The sequence below is a fragment of the Danio aesculapii genome, chromosome 18 (genome assembly GCF_903798145.1).
Source record: "Danio aesculapii chromosome 18, fDanAes4.1, whole genome shotgun sequence".
Classification (NCBI taxonomy): domain Eukaryota; kingdom Metazoa; phylum Chordata; class Actinopteri; order Cypriniformes; family Danionidae; genus Danio; species Danio aesculapii.
Window position 1 is genome coordinate 50060232 of NC_079452.1, and position 26237 is coordinate 50086468.

The window sequence follows — 26237 nt, forward strand, 5'->3', positions numbered from 1 at the left end:
CATTCTTGCCTAAAAACAACTCAAAAATTACATTATGTTGTCCAACAGCAGCAATATTTGTCAAACTGTAGAGTGTCCTCTGCTTGTTGCTGTATGTGGGCGGAGTGATACACAAGGGTGAAGAGGCTGGACGAGTGCTGTTATTTGTAGAATATCGCACGGCTATCAGCCAATCAGATTCAAGATGATTTTTAAGACAGTTCTCCTCAATACTTTTTAGCTAATTAAATACCTCAAAACACATTAACAATGTGTGTCAAGTAATTATCTCCATTTCCGAGACTTTTCAATCATGTTTGCTTGATGTGGTGCAGAGTTGTACTTGTGAGACCTAATCTGGGTTATGTGTGTGAAATATGGGGTTATATCTCACATTAGCTTTTGTTAATACTATAATTTAGTTTACAGTAGGTGATTTATTTGACAAATAAAGCTCTCTAGTGGACATGTCATCTGACAAATACAGTAAAGTAAACCCGGCAGAGCATATTTTCAGGTTTTGCTGAAACGTAAGCTGTCAAATATTTCTGAGCAATCCAGGCTGAACAAATTACATATCCTGTTCTGATTAAATGAGAAAACACAATGCTTTCATGGCAAGGTTGAACGGATACGTGTCTCTGTCTTCAACCAGCTTGAAATATGAATTTAAGAGGCTGCAGTGATTGGATTGAATCATGGCTGATTAACTTTTCAGGCCTCATTTACTCCCCCATTCATTTGATCAGGGTGACGAACACTGGCAGATCTTTAGAGTCCATGAGTCGAGGGAAGCCGGAGGGAGCGAGTCCTCACCTCACGTCTGTTATTCTCACAAAGTGAAGACCGTAGAGCATCCTGAGGGAGCATTAAAGGGCTCCCAAACACCCAAAGAGGGCGAGACCAGACCCGAGACTTTGTTGCAGTTTCTAGGCAACACGTAGAATGAGTCTGTGGAGGAAAGGTGGAGGAGGTGCACCACGGGCCGGGACGGCTCACTCGCACACGGGGCCCGGAGGCTTTGGCGTGATTAATGGCACAGGTATGTGCTACAGCAGGCATCCTCTGAGAACCTACAGATCAGTCTTCCTGTAATACAAATCCGACATTCGCTCCCCTCCTCTTTCTCCACCTGCTCCATCAGAAGCTCAGCTCCTCACTGCCAAGTGCATCAGCGGCATCACACTCATAAATCATTCCCAAACAAAACATGCTTAATCTGTGACGCGCAGGCCTGACACAAATTTATTACCTGTGCGAGATGCACAACAACATGTCCCGAGCACCTTCTGTCTGTCTGGGAGGAGAAAACATAATGCAGACGGGAATAACGAGGGCGGACAATTGCTAGTTAAAAACTTCACGCTTGCCGTAGATCCTGTTCGTCGAGAACGAGAGACAAAGCATTTACGGGGCTGGTTAATTTCAAGGGCTTATTACAGCGCAGAGAGCGCTTTCTTCTGCCGCCTCGCTCTTGCCAAAGGATTTTACTCAAGCGCGTTTGTAAGACATGAATACATAAGTCCTTTTCATGGATTAGGTTGGCAGTGAGATGAATGGTCTGTGGTATGAGTCAAATTGCCTGATTGCAACTGGCTGTTTTAAATGGAGGAGGTTAATGAAACAAAAGCTTACCTCTCTAATCCCACAACAAGCAAAGAAACAAATGTAAACTTGCTTGATGAGCTTATCATAATTCATATTCCGCAACATAATGTGGTTCAGCAGCAGCAAAAACAAATCTGGTCTAGAATTTTGTTTATTTTTCAAATCAATGTTAAAGGGGTAGTTCACACAAATGAAAATTTGCAGTAAATTTACTTACTCTCGTTTCCACATAGAATTATAAAGGTGTCATTGAAAGTAAAACCAGTTACATCTAGGCAAAGCTGAACAATAAGGGTTTAGTACATTGAAATGACATACCATGAGTCTCAAACACCATTGTTTCCTTATTCTCATATAAATCCTGTTTAAAGTGTAAACAGTTTAAAGTGGAAGTGAAGCACTCAGTCAATTTTTTTTGTACATTGGTTTCCACTTTCATGAAAATCTATTAAACAAACTCAATTAATGTAATCATTTTGAAGAAAATAAAATCATTATTATTGAAGAAAACATAATCATTATTATGCACACAGCCAGCATGGTTTGATTGACCACAGTGTTTCCTTGTGAGATTAAAACAATTATATTTTTGCCTTTATTTTAAGTTTAACACAGTTTATTATATTTCTTATATAAGTACTCTTATTTTGAAAATATGCCAGGCTTTCAAGGCACAGTGAAGTCCTTTGAAATGTGGATTTTTATTCTGTTTGACGTAATCTCAACTGAAACAGGAAGGCAGATGCAATAAAAGATATTGACAGCACGTGAAAATAGTACCCAGCTAGGTATAGGTAAGAGTGCTGCATAATATCATTGCGCCTGCTGCAGCCATCATACAGCAGCAAAGTTCCTAGATTATTACACTGGATTGAAAGTATAGTTCCTAGCCACATCAGCCTAGAAAATGGCAACTTTTCATTTTCTGTCGGTCTTGCAGTGTAACTACTGGACGCAGACCTGGTGCAGTAATGAGCTCACCTAACCCCACCCCTAACCCTACCCTTGAAAGTATCGTCACTAGCTCCATTGAGTACATTGTGTCTGACATTGCATCACTGAGATCAGCTCAGCTTGCATCATCAAGGCTGCATCCAGATACTTCTGAAAAATGATTAAGACAGTTTTTTTTTTTTTGTGAAATGCTAACGGTCTAATCTCATTTAATGATTTATGCTAAGCTAAGCTAAAAGTGCTCCAACCAGACCCGAAGACTGGCTGAATGTATTAAAAAATGGTAACTGTTGAACTGTAGAGGAGATGTATAATGAACCTGGTGGAAAAACTGAAACTTTAGTGTTTGACAGAAGAAGAAAAAAAAAATCTACATTTTGGTCATGGCCCAAGGGCAAATACATTTTCATTTTTGGGTGAGCTATCCCTTAATAAAAGGATCATCCACAGCAATGATCACTTTCACATTACAGTGAATATGATACAGCAAAGTGTTTTTCTGTAACTCCAAAACAGTGTTACTGGAGCTCTCTGCTTTTCAGCAACATTATTTGATATATTACTTCTGGGTTTAACATTTGGAGAGCAGACAAACGATTCTACAGATCTTTGCTTCAGCAGACAAAGCCACAGTGATTGCAGTCAGGTTAGAAGAGCAAGTGAAAATCACATGGGAGTTTCCCCCGGGGACCTGCCCCTCTGTGTGTTACAGCTCTCAGACGTGAATCAGCATAAGCTTGCAGGGATGCTTCAGAAGTGAAACAAACACAAACTTTGCTTTGGTTTGTGCTCAGAATTAAATAATTTGGGAGAACGAGGAGGATTTTTAAAGACATTTTGTTTCAGTGTCTGTTTATATGGTAAATATGTTCATTCACTATGGTGCTACTGTTTTTGAAATACATATTTTTATCAAGAAAAGACATTAAATTGATGCAAAATTGAGACTTATTCAGCGTTGCAGAACATTTCAAGAATCCTTAAAAACATAAATAGCTTTTTTTTTCACACAAAAAATAAACAAACAGCGCAAATGTTCTCAACAAACATACTGATTCGGTAATAAATATCAAATTCAGGAATTGAATATGTTTTTACAAATAAATTCAGCCTTGGTGAACATAAAATGCTTTCAAAAACATGATGGTGTAATATGATATAAGGTTATGGTAATGCTTTAAAATTAAGATCCATTAGTCATCATCAACTACATGAACAATACCAACATAGGGTCATTCTGAGAATGTAGCCCTATAATCATGAATTATGTAACCAAAAGTGTGTATGGCTGCATTTCATCTTTAAAATGAACGCTACGGGGCGTTATTATGCCGTTCCTTTTCGCACTTACTAGCTGACCATTTACCTCCTTGTGGACGGCTTTCCCAGTTATATTAGTTTGTCTAATAGCTCACTGTGTATGTTGGCGGACTTGAGATGCAGAGAGGAGTTGACTGCAACAATAGGGTTTGAGTCTGGTGAAGATCTGTTCTAGAAAGCAGGTAAGAAAAAAACAAAAGCCAAAAAATTTAATAAATTAAACAAATAAATAACGCATAATAATGGATTTTTTTTTGGAAACATTGTAGGTTGGGTTTAGAGAAGTGGGTGACCAGGTCAATCTGTGCTTTTGAAAACACAATTGGTTGGGTTAAGGGAAGGGGAAGGGTGGGTCAGTCAATCACTCAGTCAGTCAGTCGACATCGGCCTCTGGTGGATAATGCGAGAACAGCAGACGTGAATGGCCCTCATGAGAGAAATTTAAGATCTGAAAAAGCGTAAACAGCAGCCTCTGGTGGATTCACGAAAACAAAAACTGCAAAAACGTAGCTCCTGGGACGTATTTGGTGCTCTCCTGATATGTTTGTAGTGGTATGTTTTCAAAATGATTATTACATTGCTTGCTAATCTTTATAATCATCCATTCACAAACATACAGCTTTGATTGTTAATATGTTAGCTAAGTACCTTTAAATAACATGAAGGATAGTTTACCCAAAAATTTAAATTATGCCCTTGTGTAACACAGAAAGACTTGACAGGATTAATGCTTCGTAATGCTACAGTTTATCATTGAACAAGACTTAAGGCTGATTTATATTTATACTTCTGCATCAATCGCAAGCATATGGTCTGGCGCAGCCTATGCGTGGTCGCATAGCACTCACCATTGCTTGACGCAGACGCTGATGCGCACCTCTCAAAAAATGTAACTACACGTCGCAATGACGCATAGCGCAAGCTCTGTGATTTATTGGCTTGGTACCGGTAATGAGTGTGGACGGTTCTGAGAGCCGCAGGCCCGATGGAGAGAATGTGGAGTCTCATGAAGAAGCTACAGATGGAGACTGTTGTGTTTACCTTATGATTAAAGCACGTCCGCAAGTTCCCGCCTCTAAATGAGCGCGTTTTATGTCGAAAGAACATTGGAAAAAAACAGCCATTGATTAGTATTATTTTGTACCTATGGATGCCCCCCCCCCCCCCCCACGCCAAAACATTCTTCAGAATATCTTGTTTTGTGTTCAACAGAAGAAGTTTAGAATCACTTGAATGTGAGCAAAAGGTGACTAAATTTTCACTTTAACTCTTTTCTCAGTGATGTTGAGCAGTAAGGGATGTACAGTACTTGTGTCAGCTGTTCAATGAACATTTTCTCTGGAAACTCTTTGGTCGTGTGTTAATGATTTCAGTACAAGGTCTTTGTGAAGTGATAAAAGCTTCGGTGTTTTAGTTCTGTGTTTGGCCTTATTGATCAAATGCTTTTATGGTGTTTACTCTATTGTCCTAACTTAAGGTACCGTAAAGTGCACAAGGATATTGATTGTTCCTGTTTCCCCTTTTGCATTTCTTTTTAAAGCAATATGTTCAATATTTTGGTTGATTTCAGACTGTGTTAGATAGAGGGCACTTGAATACAAGCAGAGGCCATCAGACCAAAACATTATCATGAAGGCTGCATCAATGCAAACATGAATGATTTATTATGTATTGTTTATTGGAGATTAGATAGCATCTTAAAATAACAAACAGTCATGAAAGTAAGGTGTTTATGTGGGAATATAATTATTACTTTCCTTACAGCATTTAAAGGAATAGTTCACCCATATATATTTTTTAATTTAATGGCTTTAATGTATTTAATATTTTATATAAAAAGATTTTTGGTGATAGCAGCTTAAAGATACCTCTTATATGGAGAATGAAGTCCCATGAATTGCTTAAGTGTGATGGTTCTATTGGATTAAAGTCAGGTGATTGGCTGGGCCATTCTACAGCTTGATTTTCTTTCTCTGAAACCATTTGAGAGTTTACTGTGTTTTGGATCATTGTTTTGCTGAAATATCTACCCTGTTTTAATTTTCATCATCCTGGTAATGCAGATGTTGCCCTGAAGCAGGCAATATTAATGTACAATGACGAAGGGCAGAGAGTTGCTAAATAACTACTGAGAGATTTCAGCTGCTGTCTGGGCCTTCACTGCCTTTCTACACCTCCCTTTTTTCATGTGTTCAATACACATATCTTAACTTGTAAACTAATTCGTTTTGTTTTCTTTGCATACATGAATTTTTTTTTCTGTTGTTTTTCTGTTGAAATATATACCAACCCGTGAGATCTCTTCGCTCTAAAGATCAACTACAACATACAACATACCAACATCAGGTGAAAATATCAAGTCAACAGCACCTTTAGAAATATGTTTTCTGAGAAAAATGATTCATGTGTTCAATACCTATTTCCCTCCTTGTACAAATATACAGTATGCAAGAGATGTTGACATTTATATATTTAATTAGTATTGTTATCACTTAAAATGCAGTAAATTGTTAAAGATTGCATTGTATTCCACAGACCTCTTGTTAAAAAAAAAGAAACTGCTGTTATTACATTATTTACATTTTTGAGCCAAATCTCAAAATTGTCCAATACGGTATGACTGTCATTAATGAAATCATTAATAAATACCTCAGGCCAAATTTTAAAAGTGCTCTTTTTGTAAACCGCAAAAAAATATTCATCCATATATTTCTAAAAACATAAGGGCTTCTTTTATTTTGTCACTGAAGACCACTGAAGTCCCCTGGTGTGACACTTTATGCAATTTTTTAATTGGTCAATTCCAATTTATTAAGAGCATTTGACTGAAGCATACCCTGTAAGGTTTATGATTTGTTTAAGACTTTTTAGCATATTATTTACCTTCTTAGAAACACAAAAAAATGTGATATTTTACTATTTTGGAGACTTTATTTATTAAAAACAAGTCCAACAAGTCATGGAGAAAAACAGATAGTGTTCCTAATTTCATATAAAATAGCACTATATGAAGATAAGCGTCTAACAATAAAGATAAATCACTCACAAGCTATTGGTATATTATTTATGAGTTGTTTTTCTTCATTTTTGCTGTCATACCATAAGACTAATTTAATTCAGTAAAAATGTAATAAACCTTGAAAGAACTGAGAAGTTGGAGAGAGTTATATTTTTTATATTTAAGCAGACTTAAAACTACATAAATATATATATTCTTTTTTTCAAAAATGGTGCAAGAAATATACACCCAATGAAAAAAACCTATTCTACAATATTGTTTTTAATATTTTATTTCAAATCCCATTGCCTTGCTTCAGAAATCCTTCTTTGAAGCACTGGCGTCTTATGGATTTTATTTATTTTTTTTTTGACATATAGTTTTTGGAGCTTCAAAAACTCACCTCTCACTGCTATTACAAAGCTGAGAGAAGCTAGGAAATTATTTAATATAACTCCAGTTGTGTTCATCTGAAAGGCATATTCACTGATGACTTGAGGGTGAGTAAATGATGGGTGAGTAAATCTTGTTTTTTTATTCACTATTCTTAAGTGAACTGTTTTACAGTAGCAGTTTTACAGTAATTTTAACTATTTTGTTCAGAGATGAAGAACATTGTGTGAAAAAAAAAACCCTTGCCATTGTTTAACAAGAAATAATTTCTATTGATGTGACTAATTTTCAATCTTGTTTATCAAGTAGATCTCTCGTAACGTTATCCGACAGCTATGTGTCAAAGTGAATTAATACGAGGCCATTTTGCGAGATTAATTAAATGATTCTTGATATTAAGGACTGAATGAAAAATGGGAGGAACAGTTTCATTTCTGACCTTGCTCAATTTTTAATGAACTCTCTATGGCTCATACAAAATGGCTTTCTCTTATAAATGGTGCTGTACAGTAGCTTCAACAAATGGTGGGCAAATTAACGAGCTTTTATTGTCTCTGTGAGTTGATGAAACCGAGATGATGTAAAGGACGCCTTACCTACTGAATTTTTCTGGAAAAAAAATGGAAAATAAGAAATTGTGAGAATGTCAGCTGTATAATTACAAGCTATTAGTTTCTTTAGAGTGAACAAAGGGAGAGAAAGTAGTTGGTGAAAACTTGGAAGTTTTGATTAGATATGTTACATAGATGCATGAGTATGTGACAGTTGTGTGCGGTGCTGCACTACTCAGTGCTGGCAGGGCATGTTCAGTGTTAATTACGTGCGGTAATGAGAGAACAGAGCCAGACTGTGAGACATAGGTTATTTTTAGAGCCTCTGCAAAGTTATCTAATGCACAGGGACATTCTGATGTATACCTTTGCAATTTATTTTATCATTCTATACCGTTAGGTTCTGTCTTTGGAGTTGTTTCCACAAGGCTGGGCACAGTCCACTTTTGATGAAACTTTAAGGAATATCATTTATAAGTTTGGCTAGTTTAATTAGTATTATTTAATTCACTAGGCATCATGAACTTATAATGAACTACCATTTTACAACATTTTTGGTATTATTACAGGTCCAATTATGCAATACCTTATGTTGATTAACAGTGAGCAATGCATTCGTTAAAGCATGTATTAACAGTGTTACATGTAAAACTTATGTAATCAGATTCCAAAAAAGTATGTGTAATTAGATTGTGTTCCTTAAATAAAATACTCATATTACACTCTTTTTACTGATTATATGCTTACATATTATAATTTATATATTATTCATAATAACTAATGTTCGTTAATAAAGCTTAAAATGCTGAAATATGGCCTACCAGAATTGTATGTAATTCTAAATTTATAAATGTGGTATAAAAAGTATTCTTGGTTCATTAGTTGATTCTACCTGGGGATACTTATCCCAAGGCCCCTAGAGATTATGCAGCGCCATTGATGCGATGCAAGACCTGTGAAGAAATGATGCCAAGGTATCCATAATTCTGGACCCGGTTGAGTTTGTAATACCACTAGGCACGGTTGCATTGAACCGTGCCGGGATACAATTGTGCCCCCTCCCCTCACCCCGACAGCCCGCACTCACATTGCATTTTACCTTCCGAGCCTGAGCACACTTACGTCGTTGATGATGTAACAGTTAGGAAGAGAAGCGCTCTAACTCAGTACAATGGAGATTGCTTTAGCTATATTGTTCTGCGCACTGATGGATTTGCTCTTCAGTGTTTGGATATTCAGCAATGAAAATTTTACCACACTGAACTGAACTAAGTCAAACTCTGAAAACTGGACTGACACAGTTTCAATTTACTAGAACTTTTATGTTAAGCTGCTTTGACAAAATCTACATTGAAAAACCGCTATAGAAATCAACATGAATTGAATTGTGTATTATTGTAAGTCATTTGGTATGTGGTGACATACAGTCAAATCTTTTGCTGTGAGCACACCCTGATTTGCCAATCATTTTAAAGCAGGGTAAATCTGGACTCATCAGACCAGATGACCATCTTCCATTGCTCCAGAGTCTAATCTTTATGCTCACTAGCAAATTAAAGTTATTTTTTTTCTGATTAGCCTCACTTATGAGGAGTTTTCTTAAGGCTATACAGCTGTTTAGTCTAGTGTAATCCTTTGAGTTCCCTTTGCATTGTGCATGTGGAAATGCTTACTTTCTCTAGTAAACATAGCTGTGATTTCTACTGTTCTTTATAATTTGATTTCATGAGACGTTTGAGTGATCGCTGATCTTGATCATTCAAGAATTGTTTCTAACCACATTAGAGGATGAGTTCAAAAAGGATGGTTCTCCAATATCCTTATATATTTGGATGGTTCTTAATCCAATTTTAGCAGTTTCAACAATCTCCTTGATATATTTTTTGCTTGATGCATGCCAGTAATTTGACATTCTGAAACATCTTTTCCATGACCACAGCATGTGTCTTTTGAAATGGTTGTTTAAGAAATGAGAAGCCACTTTCTGCATCAGGTAGGGTTACAGTAAATAACTTCTTAAAAGTTGAAACACAATCATCCATGCAGTAATTTTCCAATGGGAGGCTCTTATGTATTTGCTTTGTTAAATCCAGATGGATTGAGGGATTTGTTCATTTTTTAAAATATTTTTTCTTTGTGTGTGTGAGTGTCTGTTTGTGAAAACATACTTAAATTGTATTTACAAATGAAAATGTTCTCTAGAGTGCACATACCTTTGAGAAACTATTTCTGTGAATCATTTGAGAACTGTGGAGAGTAAGGAATATGTTGGGTTTATTTTGGCTAGTCCAAATTGCAATTCCATATTAATCAAGAATATATTGTCAAATCAATGACCTTTGATATGTTTATGAGTCCAATAAGTCTGTTGTCAAAAACTAGACTGCACGAAAGTTCAGTCAGAATTCTAACTCTCAACTTGGTGCTCTAATAGTCTATTCTATGAGTGATATTATAAGATCCTTTAATTGGTGGCATAGTATCTAAGCAGTCTGAAGCTATTTGTGGTCTGGTACAATGCTGAAAATGTCAGCTGTCTTCTATTTGAGTATGGTTTATAAACCACACTGCAATTCTCTGGGTCTTTATGACCTATCAATACAAAACCTTAACTTCAGCTGGCATAAAGCAATTCGGCTGTTAAATGTAAAACTTTATGACTTTTTGAAGTAGAAAGACAACCAGATTTTTTTATTCAAATAAACTTGATTATATTTATAACTTACAATTACAAAAAAATACTATATCACCATACTTGCACCATAATCTACCTTTGAGAAACTATTTATGTGCATTAACTGGGAATCTATTAGTAAGCTCCTTCTTTCAACTTTAGATGAGCCAATAGGAATTGAGTATCAGCTGCATAGGGACTGAAACTCTGACATGTTTACACCTTGAACTACACATGACATGATGCTGCGATACAAGATAAAAGGTATCTTTTCCATCTTAAAAGGAGTTTTTGTCTGAACTATCTGCAGCGGTGAAACAGGAAGTTTCTATTTCTGTGATGTTGTGACTGAACTACAGCATGAACTACTATGACAATGATCACCTCAGGTGCTGATTGTATGTGCTATATTCAGGGTTAAAATAATGAGAGTTTGAATACCATTTTACGTGACATATATTGTCATACTGTAAGCAGAAGCAGCTAATTTACCTCAGATGTTGAAAATAAAATAACTACAACCCCAAATCAGAAAAAAGTTGGGACAGTATGGAAAATGCAAATAAAAAAGAGAAATTTCTAAATTGTATTTCATTGCAGACAATACAACAAACATTATTTAATGTGTTCCTCGAGATTTTTTTTTTGTTTGTTTTTTTCCAAAATAAACAAGTATTCCATTTTTGGTTTCTGCAACACATTTCAAAACAATTGGAACAGTAAAGCATTTACCACTTTGTAATGTTGCCAATCTTTTTCACTGCACTTAAAAGACATTTAGGGACTGAAGACAAGAGATGAAGTGTTTCAGGTGTAATTTTGTCCCATTCTTCCTGCAAACAAGTCTTAACGTAGGTACCAGTACGGGGTCTTGTCGTATTTTGCACTTCAAAATGCACCACAGATTCTCTATTGGAGACAGGTCAGGACTGCAGGCAGGCCAGTCAAGAACCAGTATCATCTTCCTCCGCAGCCAAGACTTTGTAATGTGTGCAGAATGTGGTTTTATTTTGTCTAGTTGAAACATGCATGGGCATCCCTGGAAAATTAACTTCTTGAAGGCAGCATATTGTGCTCCAAAATATCTATGTACTTTTCAGCATAGACAAAGTAAATTTAGAAATCCCCACTTTTTTTATTTGCGTTTTCCCTACTGTCCCCACTTTTTCGGATTCAGGGATGTAGAAAACATACAGCGTAAACAGCATTAGAACTGTGACAAATATCAGTCATTCAGAATGTACTTTTAATCATTTTAAATAAGTTTAATATGTATTCATTCGATTTTAAACATTAACATTTTGTTGGGAGTGCAGTGCACTTTTCGGCGCTTCTGGATGGCTGGTACTTGAATGTTTCTGTTGTGTCAAGTCTGGTTTGAACAGCCAAATTGATTATCACTGGAATAGCATAAACACCACCAAATCATAAACTTCTCTATGGCGCCAAAATATAAAACGCTTTAATTATTAGAAAAATAATGCATATTCAAAGTAGGTTTTCTAATATGTCAATAATTATTTATTTTCCCTACAGTACACTAACAATGCAATTGTGAAAACATGGAGATCCTCCCATTTACTGTAAAGTGTAATCTGTAAACCCATGCTTCCAAATGAATCGTTATCCACCATTATTTCTAAAATGTACATATCCCTCCATGGCATATTTGAGAAGTGTAGTGATCCTTCTCAAAATGTATGAGAGGGGTCTGGATGCAGACTTGGTGCAGTGCAATCTGTGCTGCATCCAATGCTTTTTAATGGGCTCACCTCAACCCCACCCCTAACCCTACCCCTCACAGTGATGTCACTCATTCCATTGAGTGCATTGTGTCTGTCACTGCATCGCTGAGTGATGCAAACTCAGCTTGCATCATAAAGGCTGCATCCAGATACTAGTGAAATGTATCAAAAGCATCATGAGGCAAAGTTTTTAAACTGACAGCTATGATTCTAAGATTGCGTTTGGTTATCAAAGATACTGTTGAATGTGAAGCTTCATGGCAGTATACAGTATGATTTGAAATTATGCTCAAATGTTGGTGGCTAATGTAAGATGACTTCTACTGGCAATTAAAAATATGCTTGAAATGCTGGTGCCATCACTGGCAAGGTTTTACAATGAGAAAACAAACCAATAGGGCATTGTTCCTTATATCTTCCCTTTCTCTTGTAAATAGTCAGGCATTGTTGTTCTTCGATCAGCACATTTTTGCACTTTTATCAATACTAATAAGACAAAACGCATCTAACACCCTCAGTATTTGTGAGTGACAGCTGCGGCTGGTCCACCACTCCCCTGAGCCAAGCCCTGTCACATACACGCATGCCCAGCGTGTCAGCGTCCATCTGGGATCCTACCCTTCAAACTTCTGTCGCCCAGCTCCCTTCCGGCAGAAAGACCCAGGGACGAGAGTGTGAAGTCAGGCCTCACAGGGGCAAGAAGAAAGCCGTCCAAAGCCAGCTGGTCTGGCTTTGAGGAAAGCAAAGAGAGACAGAAAGCACAAGAGAGATATAGAGAGAACGTGGAGGAGGAAGACGAGAAGAGAGAATTAATGTAATAGAAGGGACTTAAGAAAGTAAAAGTGGCACACCTGGGGAAGGCCTGAGCAGCAGGTTCTGTGAAAGGGATCGATCATTTCTACAGACAGGTGAGAGACACACAACTTTACAGAGATGGAGTTGGATTGTGTATGAATTATTGACACATGACCTGACCAATTGTGATTGGTAAGTAATAGGCTAACGCAAGTACAGAAGGCAACAGCTTAACATCTATCTATTATTAATCAACAACATCTTTTTACATTTTAATGACATTTACTTATGCATTTTAAATCTCAAAAGTTTATTTTTTTACATTTAAAAAAATTGCTAAAACATTATTATAATCAAAAGTTGTATATGTTAATAGTGGAATTATATATTAATTCATTTTTTTATCATTTCTGAACAAATTACTTTAAAAATAATATATAATATAATATGATTTATACTACTGTACAACACAATAATGCATATTTTTATGTTAATGTTTCTGAATATTAAATAATTTACTAAAAATATCAAAAACATTTAAGAAAGTTTGTCTTGGGAGACTGTGAGGTTTGCTGGATTGCACCACTTTCACTTTCATTTCACTTCAAATTCAAATTTATTGAACTGAAATTGTGAACAGAACTGTGAACAGAACTGTGAATGAACGAAACTGCTTTCTAGAAATACCTTTCCCAAATTTTCCATGTGTATGTTTGTTATGAAGCGGACAGGAGACAGAGGTAAGGAAACGTTAGGGTGTTTATTAAATGACAACAAGGAGCACATGAAGGATAGCCAGGAGGATCAGGAATGATGTTGGGGTCTTTTCCTCCGTGGCTGGGTAACAGGAATACACGAGGATGGACAGCACACACCAGATACAGCTGACAGAGGATGACACAGACTTGGAAGGACTGGAAGACAGGACGATTCGGGTGGACCAGGAAGACTAGGAGGAATACAAAGAGAACAGGTAAGTAAAGCGTTTGTTTTAGCTGAGGATGACTACGCTGAGTGGTCGCTCAGTTGTCCGCTTTCGTCGAGACGAGCCCGGACAATGAGCGACTGGAGTGCTGTGCTTTTATCTGGTGCTCGTGAATGTGATGCAGCTGTGTGCTCATTAGAAGTCAGGTGATGGTGATCTTCGTGAGTGGGGATCGTGAGAGCCTGACCAATCCGTGACAGTACCCCCCTCCCCAGGGCCCGCTCCTGAGGGCCGACACCTCCGACGCCGTGGTGGTCTCCCTCTGCCTCTAGGCGCTGGGAACTCAGGGTGGCTCTCATGAAACTCCACCATGAGACTAGGATCGAGAATATCAGCTCTGGGAACCCATGTCCTTTCTTCGGGGCCGTACCCTTCCCAGTCCACCAGGTACTCCAACTGGCCACCACGACGTCGGGAACGCAAGATCTCCTTCACTGCGTAGACGGCTCCTTCTTCTAGGAGCAGTGGAGGAGGGGGTTCCTCTTCGTGGTCAGGCTCTGTGGAGGGAAGAACAGGATCGTGATAGGGTTTCAGGAGTGATACGTGGAATGTAGGGTGAATACGGTAGTGAGAGGGTAATTGTAGTTTGTAGGTGACGGGGGTTAACCTGTTCCACGATGGTGAAGGGACCAACAAATCGGGGACTTAACTTGCGAGAGGGCAGTCGCATGCGTATGTCCCGGGTGGATAGCCACACCTTTTGTCCGGGTGTGTATCTGGGTTCTTCAGACCTTCTTCTATCGGCGGTTACCTTGCTTCGACGGACTGCCCTCTGCAGATGTTGATGAGCCTCGTCCCAGACTCTCTCGCTCTCCCGGAACCAGTGATCCACTGCGGGGACATCAGATGGTTCGCCATCCCAGGGAAAGAGCGGTGGTTGGAAGCCCAGGACGCACTGGAATGGCGTGAGTCCGGTGGAGGGTTGCCGCAGTGAATTTTGGGCATATTCTGCCCAGCCCAAATACTGGCTCCAGGAGCTCTGGTGACCACTGCAGAAGGTCCTCAGGAACCGTCCCACCTCCTGAATCTTCCTCTCTGTCTGCCCGTTGGTTTGGGGATGATATCCAGAAGAGAGTCTGACGGCCACACCTAGGAGCTTGAAGAAGGCTTTCCATAGACGTGAGATGAACTGTGGACCTCTGTCCGACACAATATCTTCTGGAATACCAAATGACCTGAAGACTTGATTAAAGATATTGTCGGCTGTTTCAAAGGCTGTGGGAAGACCTTTCAGAGGGATTAGTTTGACAAACTTTGAGAATCTATCTACGATGACTAGAATACAGGTATTACCTTCTGACGAGGGGAGGTCAGTGATAAAGTCCACTCCTAGGTGTGACCAGGGACGGTTCGGAATCGGCAAGGGATGGAGCTTTCCAGCGGGTAGATGACGTGGGCTCTTGGATTGGGCACAGTCCTTACAGCCCTGAACATATTGCCTCACATCCCCTGCCATGTTTGGCCACCAGAATCGTTGGGATACTAGCGAGAGAGTATTGTTGATCCCTGGATGTCCAGTGCCTAGCGAGGTATGTAAGGAGTGGATCAGATCTACCCGGTGTTCAGGTGGTATGAACTGCCGATGAGGAGGGCATCCCGGCGGAGCAGGGGCTTCCGGAGTGGCAACGACTGGAGGAGCGTTCCAGGTGATCGGACAAATGGAGATGTGTTCGGGAAGAATCTTCGTTGGGAGTTCTTCATGATCGTGATGCTCGTGTAAACGAGAGAGAGCGTCTGCTCTTAGATTCTTGGGTCCTGGACGATAGGAAATGGAGAAATCAAAACGTGAGAAGAAAAGTGACCATCTGGCTTGACGTGGACATAGTCTCTTGGCCTCTTTGATATATTGGAGGTTTTTGTGATCTGTGATCACCTGGAACGGATGTTTGGCTCCCTCCAACCAGTGACGCCACTCCTCCAAGGCTAGCTTGATTGCTAGAAGCTCCCTGTCTCCTATGCTGTAATTCTGCTCCGCCGGGCTCAACTTCCGAGAGAAATAGGCACAGGGATGCAGTCGGGGCGGTGTATCATGATGTTGGGATAATACTGCCCCGACGCCGGTGGTGGATGCGTCCACTTCCACCACGAAAGGAAGATTTGGGTCAGGATGAGTCAGGAGTGGGGCCCTTGTGAACTCCTTCTTAAGAAGGCGGAAGGCTGCGGCTGCTTCTTTGGTCCACTCCAGTCCTTTGGGTTTACCCTTGAGGAGATTAGTGAGAGGTGATGTAATCCTGCTGTAGTCCTTGATAAACCGTCTATAAAAGTTAGCAAACCCAAGAAACCTCTGGAGCTCCTTAATGGAAGTGGGTTCTGACCAGGATAGAACAGCCTCAATTTTCTTCCCATCCATACGTATACCGGTTTGGTCAATGATGTATCCCAAGAAATGAATCGACTTCTGGTGGAATGAGCATTTCTCCGCTTTGAGGTAGAGGTGATGTTCTCTCAATGTGTGTAGGACCTCCGCAACGTGTTGGCGATGTTCGGCCTCACTCCGGGAGTAAATGAGGATGTCATCTATGTACACTATTACAAAGTGGTGAAGAAACTCCCGGAGGACTTCATGAATGAAGTTTTGGAATACGGAGGGGGCGTTGACCAGACCGTAAGGCATGACCTCATATTCATAGTGGCCAGTAGGGGTCACGAATGCTGTCTTCCATTGGTCCCCCTCACGTATTCTTATCAGATTATACGCGCTGCGGAGGTCCAATTTAGTGAAGACTTTAGCTTCTCGGAGCTGTTCCAAAGCGGCTGGTACCAGAGGAAGGGGATATCGGTATTTTACTGTACCGTTATTTAGGACCCTGTAGTCGATGCATGGACGCAGCCCTCCGTCCTTCTTGGCCACAAAGAAGAAGCTTGAGGCGGCTGGTGATTTTGAGTGACGTATGTACCCCTGACTCAGAGCCTCCCTTATGTAATCTTCCATTGCCTGATTCTCTGGAAGCGAGAGCGGGTAGATCCTACCTCTTGGCAACTGGGCATCTGGAACTAGGTCGATCGCGCAGTCCCATGGCCGATGCGGCGGTAGCTGGGAAGCTCTCTTGGGGCAGAAGACATCATGAAAGGAGCTGTACTCCTTAGGAATGTGGATAGACTGCTTCTCAGGAGGACTCTCGACCGATGTTGTAAACAAAGAAATGGGGTTCCGACCTTGAAGAGGGAGATTTGGAAAACAGGTAGGTGTACATCCAGATCCCCATTTCTTTATCTCTCCTGTGCCCCAAGAGATGATGGGATCGTGCTTCACCAGCCACGGGCGCCCTAGAATGATGTCCATATTTGCACCCTCCAGAACCAGAAATTGAATCCTCTCTTGATGTAACAACCCCACTTGAAGAAGGATGTCTTCGCATTGTCGATGGATACGGGTCGAAGATCGAGTGCACTGGGTTATCGGTTGTATCTGGTATATATGCGAGGACGCCTCAGTACGTAGGTGGAGTTGACGACAGAGGGATTGGGAGATGAAGTTCCCTGCTGACCCGGAGTCGATGAGGGCTGTGACAAGGAGAGAAATAGAGGCAGTAGTTATTTGTACGGTGGTAGTAAGTGGTTTACATTGTTCAATATTCGTACTGAATACACTCACTGAAGTCCGAATGGGACGAAGGGGACACTCCATACGGGTGTGTCCACTGACACCGCAGTATAGACACAGACCCCGGGTCAGCCTCCTCTGTCGTTCCGCTGATGTCAGTCTTCCAGACTCTATTATCATGGGTTCTGGTTCTGGAGAGGCTGTTGACTCAGGCGATTGGAGGAGTGCAGACGAGGGGGTGATGGTGTCCTGTTGATAGGAACGGAGACGATCGGAACATCGGAGAGAATGTTGGATGAATCTCTCCAGACCCATAGTATCATCTAATGTGGCCAGCTGGATTCGGAGAGTGGGTTCCAAGCCGAGCCGGTACGTGGTCAACAACGATCTCTCATTCCATCCACTTGCAGCTGCTAGAGTGCGAAACCGGAGAGCATATTCCTGTGTAGATAGAGTACCTTGCTTTAGATGATACAGCTGCTCTCCAGCGGCTACTTCCCCATCAGAACGTCCAAACACCTCTTTGAAATACTCCGTGAAGGTAGTGATGGAATTCATGACCGGCCCGGCTTGGTTCCAGATCGTCTCAGCCCATTTAAGTGCAGGCCCAGAGAGTAGTGATACGATGTAGGCGATCTTTGACTTATCTGTGGGATATAGAGAAGGTTGCATTTCGAATATGAGGGAACATTGTAACAGAAAACCATTGCACTCCCCCGCTCCGCCTGAGTAGGGCGCTGGTCGGGCCATGGGACTGGAAGGAAGGGCCGAAGAAGAAACTGTGGAGGCGGAAGTGCTCGGTGCTGGTGGTGCGTTGGAAAGTGGAGCTGGTGGCTGTAGAATCCGCTTCAACTGGTCCACCAGCTCTTGAAAGTGATCGGGGGTGCTCATGTTGTCGTCGTTATAGGTCCGGGCTTCTGTTATGAAGCGGACAGGAGACAGAGGTAAGGAAACGTTAGGGTGTTTATTAAATGACAACAAGGAGCACATGAAGGATAGCCAGGAGGATCAGGAATGATGTTGGGGTCTTTTCCTCCGTGGCTGGGTAACAGGAATACACGAGGATGGACAGCACACACCAGATACAGCTGACAGAGGATGACACAGACTTGGAAGGACTGGAAGACAGGACGATTCGGGTGGACCAGGAAGACTAGGAGGAATACAAAGAGAACAGGTAAGTAAAGCGTTTGTTTTAGCTGAGGATGACTACGCTGAGTGGTCGCTCAGTTGTCCGCTTTCGTCGAGACGAGCCCGGACAATGAGCGACTGGAGTGCTGTGCTTTTATCTGGTGCTCGTGAATGTGATGCAGCTGTGTGCTCATTAGAAGTCAGGTGATGGTGATCTTCGTGAGTGGGGATCGTGAGAGCCTGACCAATCCGTGACAATGTTGGTATATATACAAAGTTTATGCTTCAGTGTTCTTTGTTCATTATTCAAATGCCTTTCTGTCCCCTTGTGTGGATTTAGATGTACTCTCAGCTCTTGAAAACCACACACACACACACAAAATCAGCATGTGTTTGTGCACACTTGGCAAATACAGCTGATTCTGATTGTCGGCTGTTTTACCAGCAATACAGTTTTTCATGTAATCAAAGTAAATGCTATTTATCATTTTAAACAGATTTTTGAAAGATTTAAAACGTAGTAATTTTATTATTATTATTATTATTATTATTATTATTATTATTATTATTATCTAAAAACAACAAGATAACTAATTTACAGTTGGTTACTCACTCAGTTGGATGTAAGAAAAAAAGCTACATGTGTTTCTTTCCAGCTAATCTGTAGACCACAGGTGCCTGGTGTTCAGTGCGGTTTGTTAGGATTCTGGTGCCAATGGGTGTTTGCACAGGGGATCCGGAGTATGTGCCCAGCCCTGATGGGACTATTTTTATGTACAGCTCCAGCTTTACAAGGCTTCAAATAGAAAGCGAAAAAATGTGAAGTTACGAAGTACACATAATCAGGGATTTCATCATGGATTAAATATAAAAAATAAAATAAGTAAGTAAATAAATAAATAGCACTCATATTTATCAGAGACACATTAAAATGATCAAAAAGTGACTGGCTACATATATATACATAAATGATTGTACACCAATAATAATTGAGCATAATTAGCCAATGAGCATATTGGAATGATATCCGAAGAATCATGGGAATTACAATTTAAAACTATAATCACAACTAAGTACAAGTAAAAAAATTATTTTAGGCTAAAAATTATATTTTACATTATTTATGTTGTATTATTGACAATCATAAACAATGATACTTGGAAAGCAAAAGAGACCTTTTTAAAAATATTAGCAATATAATTGTTAATAAAGGGGAGACACGGTGACTCAGTGATTAGCACTGTTGCCTCACAGCAAGAAGGTCCCTGGGTCGAGTCCCAGCTGGGTCAGCTGGCATTTCTGTGTGGTTTGCATGTTCTCCCCGTATTAGCATGGGTTTCCTATGGGTGATCTGGTTTTCCCCACCATCCAAACACAAGCGATAAAGGGGAATTGAATAAACTAAATTGGCCGTAGTGTATGTGTGTGAATGAGTGTGTATGGATGTTTCCCAGTACTGGGTTGCAGCTGGAAGGGCACTCGCTGTGCACTTATGCTGGATAAGTTGGTGGTTTATTCTGCTGTGGTGACCCATGATGAATAAAGGGACTAAGCCGAAGAAAAATGAAAGAATGAATTATTAATAATAATTATTATTATTATATTCAAACTTTTAATAGACTTTGTGTGTTAATTGTGAAATAAAATTAATCTAAATAATCACATAAACAAACATCTGTTCAAAATCACTTACAAAAATATTTCGTTTTTAATTATTTTAATTAATGTTCTATATCAATATGGTTATTATCAATCTATATAAACTAGTAATTGTTAGAAAGGATTAACTATTTGTTAGTTTTATCTTAACATTCTAAAATTCTGTAAAATTTTATTCATGCTACAAACAAGTATACTATGAAATCTTAAGTGTTACCAGTTTTTACTGCAGTATAAATCAGTGATTGTTTTATATCTATACATCCAAGATTTGTGTGCACTGTGCAGGTACAAGTATGTAGCCTACCTGATTTTCCTGTCACAGTATTGCAGCAAACTACCCTGTGGATAAGACAGTTATGAAGTGATGACACTCACTGTTTAGTAACAACAAAGTCCAAATGCAAGCACACACAAATAAAAGAAACTGAATTATATATATGTAAATCCAATATTAACCCTCTCACGGATTATTGCATGAGCCTTTCTACGCTGTTTTGCGTTGTTTTGACTTTTGTTTAGTTAGACATGTAATTCCTTTGATGTCCTGCGTGTCGCTTTTTACATGCTGTAAAGCGGTTGTAATACAAATTCCCTGTAAGTACCAGCAAAACAACTCATGTTCAGCACCACACCTCTTCCACAGATCCTACAACTACACGTGACACAGCCACATGCAACGTAAAACGCAGTCAGCCTCTTTTCTCTGATTGGATGCTGACACGTCGCCGCGGGATCCGATTGGACGTGAAAGATGTCACTTCAAAAGCACTGACCCTATTGTTACTGTTGTTTTATAGAACTTACGTCAATCGTATCTAAGGTAGTGCCAGTCTAACGACCATAATAAATATTACAATTGCCCTGCACGTAGCGGGCTTTTAGCAAACAGAGACTAATCGCTGCTCTTGAGGATTTTACCCAGCAGTGACGTTTTTATTAACTTTTACACTTCCTCGTTGTTCCAACATGCATGTTTAAGTGACTATTCGAGTTGTTTGTTCGCTTTTTAAAACTGTTAAACACGGTGATGTCATGGTGTGGCGGTTAGCAAGCCGTTTCCTCTCGCTTTCTCCTGAAGTTTCGCGCTCACTTGATTTCGCCGCTTTTACTTTTGACAAAACACGGTGTCAGGTAGATTTCCTCCGTGTTGTTTTCGTGATGGTTAAGTCGCAGTTCTCGAGTTTATCATATTTGTTTTTAAACTGGAGACGAGACACGAGTAGAGTAGGAGGTGGAGGATGAGGAGGCGGCGTTGTATGGCAAGCCCCTTTCACATATTCCCCTTAAATCGAACTAGTTTCCATTTCATGACTTTCAGTTATAACAAAGTAATGCATTACTGCTAGTCTCAACAATAGTTGTTCTTTGCCATTGACCACAATCCCAAAACAAACTGATATACTTTTTCCATTGAACTCTATGGAAATAGATTTGTGGTTTTGATATTTCTTGACAAGTAGCCTGTGTATTCAAATTAGTGTTTTTTACAGGTTCACTACTAACTTCTTCTGTATTAGGCTAGTGCTTATATCTGTATATGTGTAAATCCAAAAGATAGACCTACTAGAGTTCAAGATTTAGTTATAGCAGTATATATATATATATATATATATATATATATATATATATATATATATATATATATATATATATATATATATATATATAGTTTTATGTATTTATCAGACACTAATATGAGTTCTGATAATTATTTGTCTAAAGTATAATTTTTAATGTATACATACAGTTCAGCTGTATTATACAGTCCCTTCTTTTGATACAAACATAGGCCCTCAACACATGCTTACTAAAACGATTGAACCTCATCAAATGTCTGGACTTCTTCCTTCTAAATGTTTTGAGCTACAAAATATATTTGTATCTGATTAAAATAGATTGTAATCACCTCACACAAGTGCTCATTAACAGTGGCGTCTACTATTTTTACCGTCTTAGGAGTTTGTATTTGTTCTTATGTTTCTTTTCAGACTGAAACAATGGCTGATTCAGTGTTGACACCTTGTAAACTGAGTTCAAAAACTGTATGATTCACATACACATATGGACTGTTTTAATTTGCATCTCTTGCATTGTATGCTAAACTAAAACTAGTTCATTCATTCATTTTCTTTTCAGCTTAGTCCCGTTATTAATCCGGGGTCGCCACAGCGGAATGAACCGCCAACTTATCCAGCACATGTTTTATGCAGCGGATGCCCTTCCAGCTGCAACCCATCTCTGGGAAACAACCATACACAGTCATTCACTACAAACAATTTAGCCTACCCAATTCATCTGTACCGCATGTCTTTGGACTGTGGGGGAAACCGGAGCGCCCGGAGGAAACCCACACGAATGCAGGGAGAACATGCAAACTCCACACAGAAATGCCAACTGACCCAGCCAAGGCTCGAACCAGCGACCTTCTTGCTGTGAGGCAACAGCACTACGTACTGCGCCACTGCGTCACCCAAAACTAAAGTTTAAAGTAGTCATTGCTCACAGTCAAGCACAGCCATTAAAAGTATACTTTTTCAACAGACCTTCAATGCATGTGCATTGTAACAACTTTCAGTACCTCTCCTGGCCTACAAGGGTCTGAGTGTTCACAATCTCTCGCCACAAGTTATAACTTTTCTTTACTGTAAGGGTCATAAATGATAATATTTTCTAATTTCTTTGCAAAATCATTTAAATAGGAATAATTTGTCACTGTATCCTGCACACATTCCAGTATGTTCTGTTAATGCTGTTTTTCTTAAACTACCATGTCACAGCTGCCTGTTCTGATGACAAAATCTGCATCAGAGGCACTGCACGCAGGCCTTTGTACGCATGCCCTTGCATACACATAAAAAGTTAGGTAAACATTTAACTTTCAAATTCACACAACTAATATGACTATTGCTATTGTCTGTTTGTCTTGTTGTTACACAATAATTCAAATTTAACTGATAATATTTATACTGGCCCGCATGGTGACTCAATTGTTGCCTCACATCAAGACAGTACCTAGTCTGAGTCCTGGCTGGACCAGGAGACCTTTCTGTCTGGAGTTTGCATGTTCTCCCTGATTAATGCTGTTTTTTAAGTAATGTTTTAACTCTGATTTTTGCTATCAGAGGAAATCACAGACACCTGTGAAATATTTGCCATGCTAAATATATCAGGACCTGTTGGTGACTCCAAATCAAGCTGTGTGAATGAGTTCTGACCGAAAAACACATGAGCGATGACCATCAGCCAATAAGGGAGCAGGATATAGGACAGCGGAGAGTTCAGGTAAATAAACAATCAAAGAAACATTTGCTTAATCAGTCGCAGGAGCAGAACTTTGCAAAATTATTTCTCTTTTCTCTGCATCTCCTCAAACATTTCTGTAAATCAGTATTTACACTGATTTGAATGGCATATTAGCCTACTTTAAATATATACCATTTATAGTCTTGTACATGATCTTGAGTGATTTTATCACTTCTCGTGTGCATTTGTGAGCCAGAGTTGTCTGCAATTATTTGTCGCCATGCAGTGTGTATTCTCGTCATCCGTATAAACACAGCAGCACCTGAAAGCTACCCTAGATATTCATGCAGTATGAAATCAATAGCAATCTGAGCAATATGAAAATCCTGCACTGTAAACTTGGTCTAACAAGGACTAAGAATAAAGAAAAGTAAAGTGAGTTATTTATTCTGTGAGAGTATTTCAAAATTAGGTTCTAGTATCTCATAATGCTACAATAGAGCTTAAATACATTCTAGTAATTTGAATGGACTAATAATTAAAGTTAACTGTTAGTTTCTGAGCTTTTTATTTCAGTATGTTGATGTACTTCCACCTGAAACTGAATGTTGAGTAGGAGGCATGGCTTTTTTTTGGCAATCATTCTCTTGTAGCAAACTAATGGTAAGAGGGGTGTGGTCATCAAATTGAAAAGGACTGCAACTCCAAACTTGGATTCAGATGGTCAGACTTTCGCTAAAATTATTAAATCAATTTTTGTTCAGTTATTGAAACTTACACTGATTCATTGTTCATCTTAAAAGCTGATTTATACTTCTGCGTCAAGTGCACGCGCATGGTCCGGCGCAGTCTTTGTGCGGTCGCATAGCCCTTGCCATGGTCAACGCTGATGCTCAAATCTCAAAAAACGTAACTACACGTCGCAACGATGCGTAGCGCAAGCTCTGTGATTGGTCGGATTGGTAGAAGTGACGAGAGTGGGGGGTGCTGAGAGCTCTGAGGCCCATAGAGCAAGTGTTTACAAGTGTGGAGTCATGTGGAGGAGCTCCAGATGGAAACTTTTGTTTTGTGTTTACCTTATGATTAAAGTTGTTGCACGTCCGCCAGTTCAAGCCTCTGAATGAACGAGTTTTAGCTCCTTGTGACGTTCCGAAAAACCTAAATACCCGTGAAAAAACTTGACACAGAGTAACATAAAAACCTACTGGCAGTTAACTTTTCGGAGGTGTTATTGTAGAGCAACACAAACAGCACGAAGAAGTATAAATGCACTGCAACGTGCAGGGCAGGCATCATGGGTCACGCCGATCACTTGATGCAGAAGTATAAATCAGCCAAACGACTAACAATGTGCACTAGCAAACAAACATTGTAAATCTTGTTTTCACACAGACTGTCAGTGAGGATATTTAATAACCACTAGTAGGCTTATCTATGACAACAGAGCAGTTACAAGTGAAACTAGAAAAAAAGGTCATTATTTCAGATTTTATTACTAGTAAAACACAGTAACAGTAGCCCATATAACAACATATGTTAAAACGGCTTGCCGTATGAGGTTGTCTCCGTCTTGTGTTCGTCATTTAGGGGAGGAGCTTATGTTGTGACAAGAGCGACTGCTGCTTCTTCTGAGTTTGTCAGCTCAGCTCCCGAAAATAGAAGCCGTGTGTCAATGTGACTGAAAATACATTTATGTCACAGTGTATCCACGGGAGTCACTGATACACAGTAACTATATACAGCGAGGGGGACCGCGAAGAAAAAAGGTGAGTCGCAAAAAATAGCAACAATGTTACACAGCAGCAGACTCAGAGAGAGAAAGAGAAGAGAGAGGAGGGAGTCGTGGAGTGAGACTGGATGAGCGCAAATTAAACGCGTTACAATTCGTTTGGGAAGCTTAAACATGTTTGTCATGTGCGTGTCTCAGTGGTCGGCAACAAGCCTGGAAGTGTTTTGTCCCGAGTCGCGCCTTCAGACTGAAGGACAACACTGTTTATCGAGCTCGTAATTCTCTGTGTAGAAGAGCTCGTGCGTGGTTTTGGGTTCAGTTCACTTTGACACTTGGCAAATGTTGCGCCGAGTCTCTCATCATTGTTTCCCAGCCGTTGTTCAATGCCTTTGGAGGGCGATTGAAAAAAGACCGAAAAAGCTGATGGCGGTGCCAAAGAAATGAAATTGTGTGTATGCTGAACTTTGTAAACCGTTAAGCTTTTACTTCAGGATATTCAGCATTCATTGGCTGAAAGGGTCACCTGCAGAAGTTCACAACTTGAGAATAGAGCTAGCTTACCTTCAGAACTCGTGCGATTGAATGTTTATTGATTCTAATGTTTCATTGTTTTGCTTTTGAACATGTTGACACTGGATAAAGTAGCACGTTGTATACATGTAATCCATTCTAACTTTGATTTTTGGACGGCGCAGTTGTTTAAAGCACCAAAACTAGTTCTGACAACTGGAAATGCTAGCGTAATTTTCGTAGACGTCAGAGGATGCAATTTGTGATTAGTAAATGTTTTACATTTTAATACACATTAAACACGCACTGGTAGCAGGGTTAAAATGTAGGGCATTGCCTCCGTAAGTAAAGCACGCCCGATCACTTTATCAATCTGTCAGAGGATAGTTCTTTTATCTATTATATCTAACTTTAAA

At 39.6% G+C, this 26237-nt stretch overlaps 1 protein-coding gene across 14 annotated transcripts in view; it reads left to right on the forward strand.

Annotated features, from left to right (window-relative positions):
• The first annotated feature begins 12849 nt into the window (after positions 1-12849).
• Positions 12850-26237, forward strand: part of mef2aa (myocyte enhancer factor 2aa) — a 183852-nt gene continuing 170464 nt past the window's right edge. For 11 of the 14 annotated variants that reach the window (XM_056478961.1, XM_056478965.1, XM_056478967.1 and 8 more), the window contains exon 1: positions 12850-13130. The gene's annotated coding sequence lies outside the window, so the exon portion shown is untranslated. Of the gene's footprint in view, positions 13131-23461; positions 23622-25191; positions 25349-26237 lie in introns of those variants that run through there. The other 3 variants (XM_056478963.1, XM_056478971.1, XM_056478962.1) reach the window with 3 other exon arrangements.